Raw genomic sequence first — 11,553 nt, 5'->3', positions numbered from 1 at the left:
GTGTGTCCAGAAGAACGCATCACTTGACGCTGCAGGAGATGTGAGGATTGCCGCACCAACAACACCCAAGCCAAGGTGTTGAGGTACCCGTGCCGATGGCTGTGCGGTGTATATTGAAAGGCTGATCGCGAACGGTCCCCTCCGATACCCGGGCAAGGTCGGTTGTATAAGTGCCTTACCCTCGGTATGCTGGCTCTGCCGGGGGTTGACTAACCATTCCATACAAACTCGTGGGAACTGTATGTTTAAAATAAACAAAAAAAAAAACAAAAAGGAGGGGGAAAGGGAGCGTTCTGGGACGCTCTCTGAAGACGATCTTCTGGCCAGCAGCCAGGAGAGCGTCAAAGAGGTCGGCCAGGCCATAATACCCCTGTCGCACCCAGCCAAATCAATGTCCAAAATCAAGATAGAAAGGGGAGTACACCAGCCAAAGTGGCTCCCAAGAGGTCGAAGAAGTCCTCAGGCACTCTGCTGAAAGCTTGATATCTGAGGGCTCTCTTCATCCTCAAAAAGATAGCCAGTAATGAGGAAAAAGGTGATGCTCACGAGCGGGACGCTGAAGATAAGGTGTGGTGCGAGGCAGTGGTCAAGGCGTACGAGACCGCCCTCGCGTACAAGCCCGCAGTGATGCCCCAAACAAGCAAACAACAACCAGCTCAAAAACAGTCGGCGAAGCGCAACCGGTCACAAGGGTCAGCTGGGTGATAATGGATCGTCAATCCTCGGAAGGCGAGCAGGCGAGTCTCAACCCAATGCTCAGGGTGGCTCAAATTAACCTGCGGCACACAAAAGTCGCCTCGGATAACCTGCTCGTCCTCCTCAGGGAGGAGGTAAATCGAGGGCTTGTATCCTCGTTAGGAATACTATAAATGCTTTATTTTACCTAATTTCAGTAGTTACAACGTTGCTGTGGTCAAGGTCGAGTTAAGAAGCGGCTGAAACATGACGGTCGCCTCGGTTTATATGGCCCAAAATCGACCCGCTCCTCCAGAGGAGGTCGCGCAAATGATAGCACAAAACCCCAAGAAGGAGACGGTCGTGATGGGTAGCGACGCCAACGCAAGGCACGCGGTTTGGGGAGCAGCGAGATAAACGAAGGGGAGAGTCTCTGTTTGAATTTATATTAGCTAACAACCTTTACGTATGTAACAAGGGCAGCTCTCCCACCTTTAGTTTTGCGAGCACGGCGAACTACCCAGGGTGGGAGGAAATCCTTGATATAACACTAACATCTGACTCACGGGAGCTTACGGTAATAAACTGGGAGGTGTCGAAAAAACTTTCCCTGTCGGATCACCGGTTGATCCTTTTCAACATAGACTGGGAAAAAGAAATAAGTCAGCCGCACAGAAACCCTAAACGGACGTCCTGGAGCCTATTTGACAAGATAGTCAGCGATAGGCTCCATAAAAGTAGGACGCCTATACAATCTACAGACAGTCTTGACGACCGAGTTCGGTCTCTGGAGAAAAGTTTTCAGGTGGCCTTTAAAGTTGCCTGTCCAATTTCGAGGAGCAAAAACACCTTTCTACCGTGGTGGAACAAAAATCTCAGCGACCTGAGGTCAAAGCTGAGGAGGGTCTTCAACGACTGTCACTTCAGGAACGATTTCCAGGAGTACAGGATGGCTCTGTGGGAGTATAAGAAATCCATATGGAGTACGCGATACAAAAACGGCACATCAGGAAGTACCTGTTGGCCTCATAAACAACCTTTTAGCGGAGAAGAAAACTGCCTGGGCAATAGATAGCTTATCTCCATATAAATCACTCGGCGTGGATGTTATTCTACCTATTATGCGGAAGAAGACTCAGAAATCTTTGGTTAAGGAACTAAAGGAGATCTTGGAGGCATGCATTCGTCTCAACCACATTCTCGGGGTGGTTTTCATCCCTAAGGCCGGCAGAAGGGGGCATGAAGTAGCCAAAGATTTTCGGCCAATAAGTCTCACGTCCTTTGTTATGAAAACGTTCGAAAAGCTACCAGATATACATAAACGGGATCTTCTAGGCGAGGCTCCACTTTCCACGGCACAGCACGCGTACCTGAGAGGGAAATCCACAGAAACCGCGCTATATGAGGTAGTTCGAAGGGTGGAAAAGTCCCTTCATCACAAGCAGTTCACCCTGGCTGCGTTTGTTGATGTGGAAGGCGCGTTTAACAATGAAAGAGCTGAAGCGATTGAGGCTGCCCTCGGTAGGGCAGGGGTTGAAGAACCACTACGGCTTTGGATTTCAACCCTGCTTCGCAACCGCGAAATAACAGCAGAGCTAGGCGGAGCTAGTGTTGGCAAGCAGGTATGCAGAGGCACACCACAGGGTGGGGTGCTTCCGCCTCTGCTTTGGTTGATCGCCATAAATGAAATCCTAGGAAAACTTAACGCAGGGGGGTTAAGGTCGTGGCGTATGCCGACGATATAGCGATCTTGGTCTCTGGTCCTTTCCCCTCCGTAATGAGCGAAATCATGGAAAGGGCCTTGGCTAAACTCAGCAGGTGGGCACAGGGATGTGGCCTTAGGTTAAATCCCGACAAGACAGACCTGCTTCTCTTCACGAGGAAGTATAAGCCACCTGCCTTCAGACCACCATTCTTAAACGGTCAGCAACTAACCCTGTCATCGAGTACCAAGTATCTGGGACTAACAAGTTGAATTGGAAAGTATGCGTCGAAGAGCGGGTACGGAAGGCCTGTATCGCCTTTATGCCTGCAACTCAACAAGGTAAGAAATGGGGACTCAATCCAAGCATGGTAATTTGGATGTACGAGGCGGTGGTGCGACCGGTGCTTACCTATGGTTCCATAGTCTGGTGGGAAGCTCTAAGTAAGAGCTACAATCTCACCAGCCAGCAAAACGTTCAGCGCACTGCGTGTGTTGGTGCTGTAGGTGCCGGACGCACTTTCCCCACAGCTGCTTTAGACCCCATTTTGCACCTGCTTCCGATCGACTTGCATTAACTTTGTACATCGTCACAAACCGCACTGAGACTCAGGGAGTCTGGGTGTTGGAAGGGTACTCAGCAAGGGCATAGTAGTATCCTAAATAAACTTCCGGAAGGTACATGTAGTACCGCAACAGATTACTACCCTCGAAAACTGAAGTTTGAGTATGGTTGTAATACCGCCATTCCAAGCAGGAACGAGTGGAAGAGAAACCCGGGCATAAGGGTCGACGACATCCAAATCTACACTGACTGCTCCAAGATGGAATCGGGAGTGGGGGCCGGAGTCTACTCTGAGTCCCTAGATTTGTCTATATCATTCAGACTCCCAACGCACTGCAGCGTGTTTCAAGCAGAAATCCTCGCGATTTGGCAAGCCTGCAAATCACTGGATGGCTTGAATGTAGCTGGTAAAGTTTGCATCCTGTTGGATAGCCAAGCAGCGATAAAAGCGCTTTCCTCGCCGCACATTAACTCAAAATTAATGTGGGCTTTTAAGCGACTCATATCCCAGTTATTCACCAATCTAGAACTATGCGTTATCTGGGTCCTGGATCATAGGTCGATAGAGGGTAACGAGAAGGCCGACGAGCTGGCACACAGGGGCTCATCGGAGATGAGCGAGGAAATAACCAGTGTCGAAGTAGGCATACCCTTAGCAGTAGCCAAGGGGAATATCCAAAGCTTCTACTTGAAGAAAGATCAAACAAAGTGGAATAGCATCACCACCTGTGCAATATCACAATCCATTTGGCCAAACTATGATGGAAGGAGGACGAGAAGTCTTCTGAACAAATCCAGGGCCAACACACGCAAACTGATAGCAGTCTGCACCGGTCATTGGGCGGTATGTACGTATGCGGGAAAGATGGGCATTCCGTATAACGACTATTGCAGAAGCTGCAAAGATCCAAATGCCAAGAAGACAGTGGAACACTTTATGTGTAAATGTCCGGCTCTAGCTAGAGACCGACTAAGGTTCCTCGGAACCCCGTTTCTAGAAGACCTCAGAGGTCTATCTGTGATAGCAATCCCGAAAATTCTTAATTTTATCAACAACTCCGGCTGGTTGTAATACATTGACCGTAACATTCCGTAGGTTTTAGGCGAGTTATATGGCATCAAAACGGCTTTAAATAGCTACTTGGGCTACCAGGGTCGCAGCCTAATTATTCTTTATTTCAAAGAAAGTTAAATGATGCTCGTACATCGTTATTATTTTTTTTAAATTTATAATTGAGTAACCATGTAACGTTTTGGTTTTAAATGGTTTCATTTTAATTGATTTTCCTATGTAACAATTTATATTTATGTAATTACTAGCACACCAGGTAAATGTTGTTCTGCCCTAAATTTGGTCTATCTGCATATATCTTAATAAGCTCTTTCCGTCTAACTCTGCCTCCCCCTCTTATATTTTTCTTAATCTTTTATTCACTCCTCCCTCCGTCTTTTTCGATTCATCTATCTCTATTTCGTCCCACTCTATCTCTTTATCAGTCTCCTTCTGCTACCCTCTTTTCTCTTCTCTCAAGTTCTTCTCATTCTCCTTCATCTCTTGATGGTCCTAATCCCACTCCCAGTCCGTCTCTGGTCTAGTTCCCGGAAAAAAGGATCGTAAATACTAATACAGGCAAATTAATACACCAAATTTCAGGCAAATCGAATAGGACGTACATAGGTACATATATAGGTATGTGTGTATTATTAATTCATGTATGTATTTCGGCTTCGCATGCTTATTTATCAGCTTTGCAAGGTTGATGCTACTAAATCGAATATTACAATGGAAATTACTTTAAAGCTCTCAGCAATAGCTTTCATTTGATATCCATAATACACACACATTGTACAGGTATCCAGGTCGACGTTTTGGCCTATACCTCAAGACCCTTGTCACTCAGCGATATAAAAATTACTCTGTACTAAAGCACACATCAACAGCTTTCATTTGCTATCCATATTACACACATCTTCGAGGGGTATCCGGGTCGAAACCCTATTCACACAGCGATATAAAAATTACTCTGCATTAAAGCACACATCAACAGCTTGAATTTCATACCCTTAATGTAAAAACACATCCTAGTATTACCCTGATCCACATTTTGGCCTTTATCTGGAGACCCTAGTCACCCAGGGATATGAAAATTACTCTGTACTAAAGCACTCATCAACAGCTTTCATTTGATATCCATTTTGTATAAACACATTTTAGGGGTTCCCGGGTCCACGTTTTGGCCTATATCTCGATACCCTAGTATCCAATAGGTATGAAAACTACACTGTACTAAAGCACTCATCAATAGCTTTCATTTGATATCCATATTATATAAATACATTTTAGGGGTGCCCGGGTCCACGTTTTGGCCTTATATCTCGATACCTTAGTCACCAATAGGTATGAAAACTACCCTGTACTAAAGCACTCATCAACAGCTTTCATTTGATATCCAATTGTATAAAAACATTCTTGGGGTGCCCTGGTCCACTTTTTGGCCTATATCTCGAGACCCTAGTCACCAATTGGTATGAAAACTACCCTGTTGTAAAGCACTCAGCAACAGCTTTCATTTGATATCCATATTGTATAAACACATTCTAGGGGTGCCCGGGTCCACGTTTTGGCCTATATCTCGAGACCCGAGTCACCCAGGGGTACGAAAAATACTCAGTCTCAAAGTACTCATAAACATACTCCATTTGATACCCATATTGTACAAACACATCCCAGGATTACCCATGTCCACGTTTTGATCTCAAGATCCTAGCCAGAACGGGATAAGAAGTATCGTATGTCCGTTCCCTGGTTATAAGCTGCCTCTCCACCAATTTTCAGCCAAATTGGTTCATCCGTTCTTGAGTTATGCGTAGTGTAACTAACACGACTTTCTTTTATATAGTATTTTTCTAAAAAAAAAATCATAACTCAAGAACGGCTAAATCGATTTGGGATTTAAAAATCAACTAACCATCATCTCTCCTTCCTGTATCTTTCCTAAACATTTCATGTCAATCTTTCTATCCGTTCTCGAGTTATGGAGTGACAATCAAAATGTACACTTCTTTTTATATATATAAGATTAGTGGAACCAGTGTCGACTAATAAGTTAACGGGCGTGCCGGTTAGGCCGCATTCTGTTTGTAAGCAAGGCAGCCCGTTTACTCGCCTAAAAAAGTACTGCCTGTTTCATAATATTTTCATAATTTGGTAATTCTACTGACTCTAGATCCTCTTTGTTTAACTGATTTATTCTCTGGAATTTTCTATCTTGCGGAGTATTCGCATTATTGTAGCTAGAAGCCCCATCTCTCTTATATATATTGTTTGGTGTATAATTATTTCGACTTACGGCAAATTTTTGCGAGTTCACATCGTCGAAAGAAGAACTCATCACATTGCACAAAATTATAAAAATCTCGATTGGATTAGTGAACCGGCAATACTTGCAGCGAAGAATAAGGACGTCGGTAGCTTGAATTTGATTATTCAAAGTCAAATAGGTGGAGTACTGCATTCGTACAAATCCGTTGACAGCGTGCCCGACGAGGATGAAGCGACAAACTATCCGACAGAATTTTTGAACTCGCTTGATGTCCCAGGAACTCCGCCGCATAATTTACAGTTGAAAGAGGTACGCGGTTGTCCGTCAAGAAACTGATGAACAATGTGATTCAATCTACGATCATCAAGGGCAAATTCAAGGGAGAGGAAGTCCTTATCCCTAGAATTCCGATTATTTTATCTGATCTTCAATTCCAATTCAAGCGGGTTCAGTTTCCCGTTCGATTGGCTTTTGCGATGACAATCAATAAATCGCAAGGTGGGATTGATCTCGAATTTCCCTGTTTTTCGCACGGTCAGCTGTACGTTGCCTGTTCGCGTGTTCTTTGTTTGTTTTTGCGCCGGAAAACAAAACAAAAAACATTGTTCATCATGTGGCTCTCTACTAATTTCGATTCCGTTCAAATAAATAACATTGAATTTTGAACTATTTGTGTTTTATTATCCTTGAAGTTTATCTGAGGGCGTTAAATTGACGTTAATTGCCACACATCTTTTCTAAATGAAAGGAAAAGGGGAAAAAAGGGAAAGAGAAATGGAAAAGGGAAATAAATCGGAAGGGGAAAGAGAAAGGAAAAATAAAGAAATATTTAAAGGTGAAAAGAGGGAGAAAGTGAACGGAGAGGTAGAGCTTGAGATAGGAAGCGAGGTGCGGAATTTGTTCTAAATGTTCTAAATGACAAATGCTTCCGTGTCCACGAAAAGTTTGTAAATCACTGGAAGGAATATTACCGGGCAGGATAACATCTGCCGGGCCAGCTAGTACAAATATACAAATATACAAGAATTGCTTGTTTAAAGTTATATGATAATGCAAACATTTTCCTTGAAGTAAACGGTTTTGCATAAGTATATGCATGTATATATGAATATGATGGTAAGTACTGCTTATTTATAAAGAAATACACACAGATGGTAAACCTAGTTACTGTGTGTCTTAATTTCTATTTAACTTAAAATAAATTATTGCTTCCCCTATTAAATAAGGGATTTCTGACAGATCCCGAGTTTCAATTTTACAACTACTACGTAAATCAAGCGCAGGGAAATTCGATTCATTTTTCAGACAACTTTTATTAAAATAATTCAGTACAAAAGTTTTATTATTTGGATACTGATACAAACGATTACTAAATTTCTTTAAAAATACTCTACCCAAAATGAGAGGGATAGACATCGTTTTATCCGGTACAATAACTAAAGAAATATTCTGGCATTTGTTTCTAAATCTTATTTCAACTTCAGTTTTTCCATACGTCATTAAAACGTGTTTGCCGAGGCCGCGATATATGTATTTGACTGCGTCACCACTGATGGGGACTGGAACCGCAGATTTTTGTACAAAGTTGGTTGGACTACCGGTATCAAAAAGAGAAAAGTATTTGAAATACTCTTTGCAATTGACATTGGTGGTAGAAAAGGCGACACTTACCATATTTACAGCACCCAACGTTCTTGGCAACTCTCCATCACCATCATCGTCATAGTACGTTGGCCCCTCGTCGGCAGCAATGGTAACAGCAGCAGCGGTCTTCTTTGGCACGAGAGCTTTTTTCGGGTTACTGCAGTTTCGATGACCGTGAACTTTGCCCCAGCAGCTGAAACAGATGTTGTTAAAGCACCGAATTTCAGAAGCTTCGGCTTTTGCATCGGTTGGTTTATTGGATACTGTCGTTCTCGGTGGAATATGTGACATCTGTGGCTTCGGTTTTGTTGCGTAGGCTATCAAGCTGAGGCGGCTTGCACGGCGTTGTTCATAGAGACTTAAAGACTCTTTAAATTGTTCCATTGTACGCGCGTTCGTTAATAGGTATGATTCTGCATACCGTTCATAATAAAACCTATTAACTCGAATTCGTCAATCTGGTCGCAACGAGCTGCTATATTTTCCATCTCCAGGACATATTTGCGAATACTGTCCATAGTGTTCCACGTGTATTTAGCTAACACTTGGTACATTTCGCCCCGGTTGACTGAACGACCAAATTCTTTTACCAGTAGGGATTTCAACTCCTCGTAATTGAAAACGTATTTGTGGAGGATTAACTTTGCTGTACCGGTTAATGAATTGCATAGTGAGGTATATTTAAATATTTCGTCAGCTTTAACCATCAGCATAACGCGCTCAAAATTTCGTAGAAAATCATGTACATTATATGAAATTTGACAGTTGATTGTTCGATGTCGCGAAGTGATAAGCTGTTCGGTGGCGCAACTGAAATTGTTTGCGAAAGGTTGCGCTGCTCGCCTTGTTCGAAATTGGCGATAGCGTTCTGCAGTGTAAGCATTTCGTGTCATTTTCGTAAAATGCTCAAAGCTCATCTTCTTCTACTGGGCGTTCGATAGCAGCGGTAGCGTCGGTGGAAGCTGTAGCATCGCACGGTGGGGTATTTTATCAATCTAGTTGGCCAAAACTAAAACACCAGTTATTTCTGTTAAAAAAGTGGTTTTCTCACTTCATTGTTATGAAAGGAAATATTTGACAGTAAATTCACGGTGTTCCGCGCAGAATTACTATGGAACGAGCCCCTGGCTTAGAAGGGACCCGGCATCATTTTTTGGCATTACAGAGATGTGTATGTCAATATGGGTAACAAGCGAATGCTATTTTACTCCAAATTTCTATCGACAACTTTAAGTAGGGTTGCCACTTAGGGTTGCCACCTCACCTTCTTTTTTATATTTCTTTGAATATCCACTACGATCTCGGAAACGCCATACTATTCAGTGGACATCTAGCTACGCCAGGGAGTATATAAACAAAAATGTGATATTTTGAAGAATCGATTTTTGGCCATCTAGATTGGTCAAATACTCCACCGTGCATCGGTGGCAGCGGTGGCATCGGGCGGTTTTCGATAGATACGAGCGTAGCTATCTTCTTTTGCGGCTTCGACAATAGCATTTTCCTTGCATGATTGGCCTCTGGTGACCATCAGATTGTCATAAATCTCTTTGAGCCTAGTGCCTAGCGTTTGCTGGCACATTAATGCGGCCAGCATATCTTGTTAGTCACCCGACTTGACATTGCGCAATTTACGTTTTATTGTGATTTTGGGTTCACCCCACACCTGAGGCTGTAAAACTCTTTATTTAAATAGTTCAATTTTAGTTTCTTTATTCGCTCTTATTTTCTGCGTGCACGTGCCAAGTCTCGTCGTTTTTCAATGTCTCCGTCCGTCTTGCCCCTTTTGGTGTTTCACTTGTACAGTTCTTTTTCTGTCTTGTTCCTATTCGTCTTTATGTCATTGCCAGTATTCATTCTCATTCTTATTTCATTCTATCACTTTATTGCAGACGTCAAGCGTTGCCACATCAATTCATATGCTATAGTACATAAGTATGTATTTATTTCACCGAAATATAGAAAACTATAACTGATGCTGACTGACCTAACCACGATCATTAAAGCAGAACGCTTAAAAAATTTATTTAAAGTAAAAGAGCTTCACACCTCAAGCAAGAACGCTCTGTTGATCCAACCATAAATCAAGACATTTAAAAAATGATAATGCCCAGAAGCAAAGTTTGGGAACATTTTAAAATCGTGGAAAACACTGATGAAGCCTCCTGCAATTATTGTAATGCTGTGCTAAAACGCATGGGATCCACTACTTGTTTATGGAACCATCAAACTTTATTTCAGTATTTTTTTTTTTTTCCAAAGCTTTCAATTAAGTCAACATTGGCCTTTAATAACTTTTGAATCATTAGAATTTGCAAAAATTTTGACAATGACATGTAAAAATATTTTTTTAATGATGACCAATTAGATGTTTATACAAACCAAAATATATAAAATCAAATTTTTCTATAAAACTTACATACATACATACATATGTATTTACATTTACACACTTGTTTACTAATAAACAAAGTTCTATGATCAGTACAGTGGGTTTCGACCCCGATCGATATTTCTAGATTAAGGGTACCCTTACACAGCCACCAATAAAAATGCAATCAGCTGATGAAATCGTCCGGGCTGGTGTTGAAATTGCAACCGATTATAGGCCGGCAGCTTTTTTTCTTATATTTAACTTTTTCGCAAAAATACGCTTGCGTCTATGATTTTATGTGCTTATTCCATAAAGGGCGCCTTTTTTGTACACAATTAATAAATTTTTCAGTCCACCGCACAAATAATTAATTTTTCACAGTAAATGACGCTATTTATCGGACGATAAAATTGAACACCCGCGTATTTATCGGCAGAGAAAAAACAACGGCCGACAACAATTCCGTGATTGGTTGAAATGTACACACGCTCATACATGTGTTTATTTTTATCGGACGATTACGACCGGCAAGGGCGATCAAAATCGGTGGCTGTGTAAACGTACTCTAATAGCGTCCTCTTTTCTGGCAAAAGTGTTACGCTTTTTGTACGCCGCGCAAGGATTGTAAATATATTTTGTTCTATTCTATAAAGCAGGTAACGCCTTTACGGGGTATTTCGTTATTTGTGAAAATTGTTGTTAACGTTTATTCCAAAATAATCCCACCATTAAAATAAATGGTTTCCTTATCGATTATATAAAAAATTGCACGGTATATTATTTATTCCCTTCTAATAAATAGTTATGTACATAGTTATATTATAATTTATACTTCCCAGTCAACTATTCGCATATTCAATTGATTTATTATAACTCTGACACAGTTTGTTCAGGTACAACTGTATAAATATGTATATAAAATGATTATCAATTAAAAAGGTAAACTAGTGACAAACATTTTATCAAGCGCTATAGGCATCGGAACCAAATCTTCAATCTTAAGATAGAAAATTCTTTGTAATCCTTGTATGCTAAGTGACCTCAATTCAGGTAATATTCCGAGTAAACGGCTTAAATAATAAGGCCTCTTTTGATATTTGCGATTCAAAATTATATAATCCCGGAGATTTTCTATGATTGTCAATTGGATATTTTCAACTTTTCTGGCATCTTGCAGTCCATGGCGTTCTGTAAATAAAAAAAAATGTATATGTATATATTAGTTAACTATATAAACTATGTTCTTCAATAGTGTTATCTTAATATGTTT

Source organism: Eurosta solidaginis, chromosome 2, assembly GCF_040869045.1.
Source record: "Eurosta solidaginis isolate ZX-2024a chromosome 2, ASM4086904v1, whole genome shotgun sequence".
Taxonomy (NCBI): domain Eukaryota; kingdom Metazoa; phylum Arthropoda; class Insecta; order Diptera; family Tephritidae; genus Eurosta; species Eurosta solidaginis.
Note: the sequence above shows the minus strand (reverse complement) of the source record.